The 9,325-nt window shown below is 36.4% G+C and overlaps 1 pseudogene; it reads left to right on the forward strand.

The window, feature by feature from the left end:
- Positions 1-1,664: 1,664 nt before the first annotated feature.
- LOC109240954 lies at positions 1,665-8,022 on the forward strand (annotated as a pseudogene).
- Positions 8,023-9,325: the final 1,303 nt, after the last annotated feature.

Consider the following 9,325-nt stretch of genomic DNA (forward strand, 5'->3'; position numbering starts at 1 on the left):
AAAAACACCAAAAAAAATCAATTTAGGGTTGAAATAACAAGTTTAGAGTTTATCAATAATGGTAAGAAAAAAGAAAGAAAAAAGTTAAGAAAGAATTACAAGAAAATACACATGACTTCACACCATACAAAAAATGGCCCATGTTTTTAAGTTTTACTCTACCTAGCCCATATTGTACATATTTTGAAAGCACTGACAAATTCAAAATATGTGCTCTTACAATCATTGCTTTTAAAAGCTATGAAGTTAAAAATGTATTCTCACAACCATTGCTTTCACTCTCTCTTCTTCTCACATCTTCTACATATGCTTCAAGGGGCTGAGTATTTTCTGCTTCTCCGCATGTGTCACCTGGTTGCAATGTAAGAAAATTGAAAAGTAGAAGTCCACCATTGAAGGCCATTCAAAGCTTTGCTTTCGAAAATATGATTTTTGAGTTTGTTAGTTGTTTGGATTGGGTGTTGTTCCATTGATTTCAAATATCAAAAGGGATTCAAGATTTAAATTTGAAGTAGATTTGAGCAAGATTTGAGTTAAATTTCAGAAAAGACGCAAGGAAGAAGACGAAGTCAGTTTTTTGTATAATTTTGTATAATATTGTATAATAGTGTATATGAGTGTATAAACACATCTTATACACTACTATACACTTTTATACACCTTTATACAAATGTCTGTAGACGAACTTCTTCCACGATTTTCAGTTGTAATTCTTGTTCAAAACCAGCCCAAATCTCCATTAAATTACTTCAAATTTTATATACAACCTCCTTATACTATTTATAACACGTTTAAATAATAGCCACTCCAAAATTCTCACGAAATCAAATTTGGAATTTAAACCCACATATTTAAACTTATTAAAAATCTATTTTTCACTACCCAAGTGGCTTTGGTTTGTTGAACTAATATTTGAGTCACTGTTACTAATTCGAAAGTTAACTTAAAAATTTGAGCAATCTTTTTTAAAAATTAAATAGTAATTTCGAGAACCTATTGGAGTTGAATGTTGAGTATTAGCCTATTATTTTTGGGCTGGTTGGTTGTAAATTGAAATATGGGCTATAAAATTGAAAAGTAGAGAGCTCAATTGTTCTTATGTGAAATTTTCCCAAAAGTTAACTAGATAATGGAATCTCGACTTCAAAGCAAATCTGAATGGAATGAAGCCGATTTTTGAAGCCCTATAGTGCTCTTGAGTTTGGAGATTGAATTTGAGAGAAAAATCGAAGAAAGTTTGGGGGAAAATCGCAGGAGTATAGTATGGTTTGGAAAAAAGGAAGTAAGAGAAAAGTTTGAGAAGCAAGATTAAAAGATGGGTTTTGTTATTTTATAATATTTTAAATTTTACCCCAAACTTTTTTTATTTCTAATTTGACCCAAATTACCCCTAATCATTGTTAATTAGTCCTTTTGTTAAGTGTCCCAAATACTTCCATAACACTTCAAACGTCTTTTAGAACACATTTTCCCAAGAAATTTCTATCAACACCACTAGACAATAAGCATCACTGATTATCAACAAGCATATTCCCTTTCCTTTTCCTTTTTTTTTTTTAAAAAAATTTATCAATTAAAATTTAAAAGAATTTGTTTGGCCAGGAATTAAAATAAAATCTGGGTTACAAAAGAAGCGCCAAACAATTTGGATCCACATGGTAACTGTCTTTTGCCTATACATCATCTGTCCATCTCTCATTCTAAAAAGATTTGGCATTTCTGCTCCCCATTAGCAACTCCATTCTCATTCTCCATTTCAATCCACCCAAAATCCCATTTCAGGTATCCCCTCTCTTTCGCTCTTTGTACTCTCTATACAAAATTTTCCAATCATCTCGATTATTCTGGGTTAAATCTATCCACCAAGTCTTACATGATCTAGATGTGTATACATATACTAGATTTGATGAGTATTGGGAATCAATTATAATTGATTAAGATTATAGGTTTTCGTAAGTACTCATATCCTAAACCTTTTAGGCTTCAACTGTACACAATTGATTAAAGATAATTTGGTAATTTTACACGATTAGTTCGTGAATCTGTTAAGCATTTTCCGAATTAAAGATTGTTGTAATAATTTCTATCTTGAAACAATTTAGATTGTGATGTTGAAATGGGTCAAAAGTTTGTGATGTTTCGGAATTTGCCCCCAAATTTTTAGGTTTTTATGATCGGAAATGGATAGCTCATTGCCCATACACCGAGTCCATTACTCAAACGGTCGCTCAACTATCCCAAATTATCTCCTAAAATCACTTTTCTTTCGTTTGTAACAACAAAGTCACTGAACTATGCCTATTGCACTCAGAAGGTCACTCAACTAGATTTTCCAAATTTTGGATTGCCAAATACCTATTTTACCCCTAAATTATAAACATTTATCTTCTTTTTATTTTTTTAAAACTTTTTAATATTATGCTTTTTCCCTTTTTAATTTACATTATATATAGAATAAAAAAATATTATTTATAAATTAAAAAAAGTATTTAAGCATATATAATGCTAGAATAACAAAACAATGAGCATAGTAAAAAAAAATTAGTTTGAATAATTTGTTAGTAATAATAATTTTAGGACTAACAACAAAAATTCAAAAATTTATTTACACAATTCAGAATGAAACAAATAAAGGTTGTAAAATATATGTTTCATGCACGTAATATAAAAATAATTATTTAAATAAAGGTATTTTTATAATATACATTATATGTTCTTAAATATTATGTTCAATTATATTATATATATTCCATGCACGACTTAACATATCATATTTTACCCTATTTAGATAGCCCCCCTGCTTTCCGGTGACATAACTTTGTGTCGTCGGAAAGTTGGAAGAAACATAATAATTAATTGAGCATAATTTTCAAGAATATGTAATGTATATTATAAAAATACCTTTATTAAAAGAATTATTTTTATATTACGTGCATGGAATATATATTTTACAACCTTTATTTTCTTTCATTCTGAATTGTGTAAATAAATTTTTGAATTTTTGTTGTTAATACTAAAAAGTTTAAAAAAATAAGAAGAATATAAATGTTTATAATTTAGAAGGTAAAATTGGTATTTGGCAATCCAAAATTTGAAAAATCTAGTTGAGTGACCTTCTGAGTGCAGTAGGCATAGTTCAGTGACTTTGTTGTTACAAACGAAAGAAAAGTGACTTTAGGAGATAATTTGGGATAGTTGAGTGACCATTTGAGTAATTGACTCCCCATACACCTGTAGTTTCGAGTTAGGCATGGAAAGTTTGAACCTCTTTTGCTCATTGCCTACTTTCTGGAAGTAAAAGAGTTTTAAGTTGGGAAACTGATTCAGTGAGCTGTTTTTCTTAACCAATGACGAGTGAACAAGATAGGTGTGATAAAAGAAAAGGATTTGTTTCGCTCTAGCTGAGTTTGCATGAACATGAAATGACTGAGGCTCAAAAAGTTACTGTATAATATATCATATTCAGCAGGGATGGTCTTGTGTCTTCTCTGTCTGTCTCTTGTTTTCTTGTTGGTAGCCATCTTTTTTATGTGGGATACGTTGAGTTAAAACTTGATCAATAGAGTTCATACATTTGCTTGATATACTAAAGGCTATTACTGGCTCCAGGCAACTTCTCATTCTCTGGGTTCTTTTGGTTTCTGGATAATATCATTAAGACTCATTAACCCCACCGGTCCCCATTTGATTGAAGTATCTTGTATTTGGGGAGTGTGATGGGATTCTATATTTCGACCATTATGGATTAGGTGTCCCCTTCTCACAGTCGCTGCATTCTTGACCCTGAAAGCCTATTGTGTCCTTCATGGGTCATTTTCTTTTAATTTGGAATTCATCTTTTTTTTTTTTTGGACTGAATCATATTATAAAAACGAAATATTCTGTCCAGTAACCCATCTCTAGTTGTATAATCCTGCCAGATCCCAGTTATGAACCAAACAATTCCCATGGATTTTGCAAATAATTACGGCCATGCTGTAATCGGGGCACAAGAATTGACAGTGCTTTATAGGGAAAAAGTTAGCTTCTATGTGCTAGTGGATTTCTGTTATGGGCTTATTTGTAATTAACAAGCTTTTGCTCTTGCTTTCTTCAATGCTATTTGAAAGATGATAAAACTTTAAGCCATAAAGAAAATGTGTCTCTACTATCCTGAATGATATTATCTAATCTGATATTGCTTCCATCTTTCATTGCTCTAAGTTTTTCTTAGTGTTGCCTGTCCAGAGGATTGGCATGTTTAGCAACAATTCTGAACTTCGTCACCTTTACTTTCCTTTTTCCCCCTTCTTGTTTCAGAGCGAAGCTAATTTACATCACTCATGGATCGGCTAACCAGTGCTGCACGTCTCATGATAGTCCCAGATCTAGACCATACAATGGTGAGTTTGTCATAGTTGTCATTTCTCCTGCATATGCTGCTGTAACTTACGTGACATTTTGCTGTACAGGTAGATCATCATGATGCCGAGAACCTTTCTCTGCTCAGATTTAATGCCTTATGGGAGGCCATTTATCGTGATAACTCTTTGTTAGTGTTCTCAACTGGGAGATCACCTACTCTTTACAAGGAGTTGAGGAAAGAAAAGCCCATGCTAACCCCAGATATTACTATTATGTCCGTGGGAACTGAAATAACATTTGGTAACTCGATGGTGCCTGATGATGGTTGGGAAGCTTTTCTAAATAACAAGTGGGACAGAAAGATAGTAACAGAGGAGACTAGCAAGTTTCCTGAACTCACTCTACAGGTACAGTTGTGGGTTGGCATGAGATCATTTGTTACTTCAGTTTCGATTACAAAGCTTAAAGTGAATAGTAGAACTTGAAAATCAGTTATGGTTTATAAATAGTATGTAAGCTAAAACATAACTTCAGCAGCTGATATCTACAAAAGCAACTTTTTTTTATCCTTGCAGTCAGAGACAGAGCAGCGACCACACAAGGTCAGTTTCTATGTTCAGAAAGACAAAGCACAAGATGTAATGAAAACTCTTTCCAAGCGCTTGGAAGAACGTGGGGTAAGATACAGCTTTTGCACTTCAGATTTTGGCATCGATATGAATAAGTTCATACAGCAAGAAAAGATCATGCTGTTCTTGCTATGCTTCCGTGGACACAATTCTTTTAGATTCATATTGAGCTTCATTTTTGTAAAATCTTTTTCTTGCTGTCGTGATCATCAGCTGGATGTCAAAATAATTTACAGTGGAGGGATGGATCTGGATATATTACCACAAGGTGCTGGGAAAGGACAAGCACTTGCTTATCTGTAAAAGAAGTTGAAGAGTGAGGGCAAATTACCAAACAACACCCTTGCCTGCGGTGACTCCGGGAATGATGCTGAGCTATTCAGTATCCCGGATGTGTATGGTGTAATGATTGGTGGTTCAGCTATTCCAACATATCCTTATAATCTGGTAATATATTCTCATGTGTGTGGTCAAGAGTACTCTCTGAATGTACAGTCACTTTGCAGGTAGCTAATGCACAGGAGGAATTATTGCAATGGCATGCTGCAAATGCGAAGAATAATCCTAAAGTAATTCATGCAACAGAGAGGTGTGCTGCCGGCATCATACAAGCTATTGGTCATTTCAACCTAGGTCCAAGTACCTCCCCTAGAGATGTTATGGATCTGTCAGACTGCAAGATGGAGAACTTTGTTCCTGCCTATGAAGTTGTCAAATTTTACCTGTTTTTCGAGAAATGGAGGCGTGGAGAAATCGAGCATTCTGAGCATTACCTGTCAAACCTGAAAGCAGTGTGTGTATGTTTAGTACCCTATACCTACTGTTATTTCATTTTCTTATGTGTATTTGTGTTATAAATTTGACCATGGATTCTAGAGAATTTTCGCTCCCAATGTAAACCAACAAACCCCCCTTCCCCCCCCCCCAAAAAAAAAATGTCTGTACAGAGCATAAGCACCCTTTATGCTTTTTAAGTGTAGCCTCTAATTGAGCTAACCTCCTTGTGTTGTTGAAACTCCTTCCACCGCCACAGGGAGAAGCTTGTATTGTTTTATTTGTGTGGTATCCACATATATGAATTGGACGTAGCAAACTGAAGTAGTATCCTAAACCTACTCAATAAAATAATAAAATAAGTGGTATCCTATACTCTCTCCCTGTCGACCCTCCTGGTTTTTTGATTTCTGGTTGAGTGAGAGAGGGAAGGTGAGAGGTGGTTTCAAACCAGGTGATTATTTTCTCATTGTGGTTGGTGATCCTTATTTGCGAACTCTTTTGTTGCTGCAGAGACCATCTGGTACTTTTGTCCACCCATCTGGTGTTGAGAAATCCCTTCAGGAATGTGTAACTTTATTCAGGACATGTCATGGCGACAAACAGGGGAAACAATTTCGTATTTGGGTCGATCAAGTTTTACCTGTACAGGTTGGTTCAGACTCATGGTTGGTGAGTTTCAAGAAGTGGGAGCTCTCTGGTGAGTATCTTTTACCTCATGAGGTGGTCTTTCATTTTGCTCTAAATTTGTACATGCTCCTAGAAGTCACCGTGTCCCTCTTCGCTTTTACAGACTGTCACACACCCTGGGTTTCACGTAATAATTCCGACTTAATTTACTAAATTCATTTCTGTCCCTCCCTCAGTGTCTATGTGGCTCAAACACCCTTTTATGGGATCTTCTCTCCATCTTGATGCAGATTTGTTTTTCTTCCTTCCATGGTAGTGAAGTAACTTTCTTAAAGGTTTAAGGAGGACCCGAGAATCTGTAGTTTTTTTATTGCAACTTGTTGTTAGATCTGAGTACATATCAAATTCTATCTTAAGCTTTCAAAGGTTGTTTAAAGTTTTATTATTTGAAGAACAAACAACTAGGAGGAGGGAAGGAGTAGAGTAAAGAGATATTACTTACATTGTTGAAATAGAAATCTTTTGTTTGCTTCAAGCATGTAAACACGTTGTTCTTTGAAGTTGTGTTCCAGCAACAGAGACGAGCCATCATGGAACAGTTGATGCCTGAAGCCATACTTTAAATATGCCTCAACTAGATAATCATTTGGGTTCTCATTTGGATTAATTTGTCTAGCTATCTCAATCACACGGCAGTTTTACATACTCATTCCTGCAAACCACAATCATAATCTACCAATTGTGTACTGATTCTGTTCCTTGCCCTACGAGACTTCTTGAGCATACACCAAATCCCATGTTAAGCCCTTACAAGACCAATTCAAGCTTCAGTTGTGAACATTAGTTGTTCGAGCATAGTAATGAGTGAAGTATCTAGCCTTTCCATTTTTGACCTTAAGTGAGGTTTAGGTGCTTGTAATATTTGTGCCCCTAATCTTTGGATTACAGTGCCTACACAACTTTGGTCTACTAAGAAGTTTAAAAAGATAGCTNTGCCGAACCACACCATTCACTGGCTGCTTGCCTTGTACCACACCTGCATTTTCGTTCTCATAGCTCTTTTATCGTTTTCACATTGCTATCTTATAAGTTGCTGATTCCTGCAGGTGAAGACAGGCGATGTTGCATAACTACAGTCCTATTAAGTTCAAAGGTAAAATTTCAAAATTGCAGACAAAGGATTTTTCCATGTAAATCTTACAACTGAAACCTATTATAATCTGTCTTCGTTCCCAGAATAAGACTGTCGCAGATGGACTCACTTGGACACACGTACTTCAGACATGGCTGAATGGAGCTGCAGCAAGTGACTCTACGACCTGGTTCTTTTAGATTGTCATCTCAGTTTAACTCTGATAAGTCAGTACTCAGTTTACCAGTTCACCCAGAATAAATGCAAAATAGAAACTATATCAATATGCATCAGTGGCCGCTGGAGGATTCCGCTTCTTCCTGGCCCGTTCTTGTCTCATTCTTCTTCATTGATAATCAGTGTATAACCATCTAAAGTCTAAACCGTGAAGATGGCTTCATCATTTGTAGTATAAAAGTTTATATTAGCTGCAACAGTTGTAGCTGTCATTTCTTATTCACTATGAGATTGCTACAAATTACTGCATGGTAGCCTCTGAAGGTTATGGTATCATCTTTAAGCCTGGATTACATGTATGTTTACTACGTAAATTATAGTGGCTTATAACATACTTTGCCTCCCAAACTTGCACTAATTTTTTTCAATCACCTATCCAAGGGGTCGTCACTCCTTCCTTTTTTGTTTGCCTTTGGCAATTGACGCTCCACATCAAAGGGCAGGTATCGTGGTGCATGCTATTTGCAGATGATATTGTATTGATTGACGAGACGCGAGGTTAGAGGTATGGAGGTAGACCTGGAGTGTAAAGGTTTCAAGTTGAGCAGGACCAAGACATAATACTTGGAGTATAAGTTCAGTGGTGACTCAGGGAGGGGAAGGGGAGGGGAGGCTGGACTCGTTGGTCATCCCTAGGAGAGGAAGTTTTAACTACCTTGGGTCTATTATATAAGGGGATGTGGAGATTGATGAAAATGTCACACATCGTATTGGAGCAGGATGGATGAAATAGAGACTCGCTTCTTGTGTTTGTGTGACAAGAAGGTGCCACCGAAAATTAAAGGTAAGTTCTACAGAGTGATGGTCAAACTGACTATGTTGTATGGGGCTGAGTGTTGCCGGCGAAGATCGCTCATGTCCAGAAGATGAAGGTAGCAGAGATGAGGATGTTGAGATGGATGTGCGAGTACAATAGATTAGATAGGATTAGGAATGAAGTTATTCGCGATAAAGTTGGTGTGGCCCCTATTGAGTACAAGATGTGGGAAGCGAAGCTCAGGTAGTTTGGACATGTGAGGAGGAGCACAGACGCCTCAGCGAGGAGGTGTGAGGTTGATATTGGAGGGCCTATGGAGAGGTAGGACGAAGAAGAAGTGGAGAAAGGTGATTAAGCAAGATATGGCACAGCTTCAGCTGACCGAGGCATGACCCTTGATAGGAAGGTGTGGAGGTCGAGGATTAGGGTAGTAGTGTAGGTGGTCTAGATTGTTCATACCGGTAGTATTGACACGCATTCTCGCATTCTGTTTGTAGTAAGTTTTTATGACTAACCGTTGTTTTCTTTCATTGTTGGTCATCTTACGATCTCGTTGTTTTCATTCTGCTTTTATATAGCTTTTTGGTGTTGTCCCTTCTTGTCTATATTTTCATTAATGTGGTGCTTATGCTTTCCTGAGCCGAGGGTCTATCGGAAATAACCTCTCTATCCTCACAAGGTAGGGGTAAGGTCTGCGTACACACTACCTTCCCCAGATCCCACGGTATGGGATAACACTGGGTATGGTGTAGTTGTTGTTATTGTTACCTATCCGAAAGAAGCGTGGGTAAGGGTTAAAATACCCCCCGTCCCCCCCCCCGT

Source organism: Nicotiana attenuata, unplaced genomic scaffold (genome assembly GCF_001879085.1).
Source record: "Nicotiana attenuata strain UT unplaced genomic scaffold, NIATTr2, whole genome shotgun sequence".
Classification (NCBI taxonomy): domain Eukaryota; kingdom Viridiplantae; phylum Streptophyta; class Magnoliopsida; order Solanales; family Solanaceae; genus Nicotiana; species Nicotiana attenuata.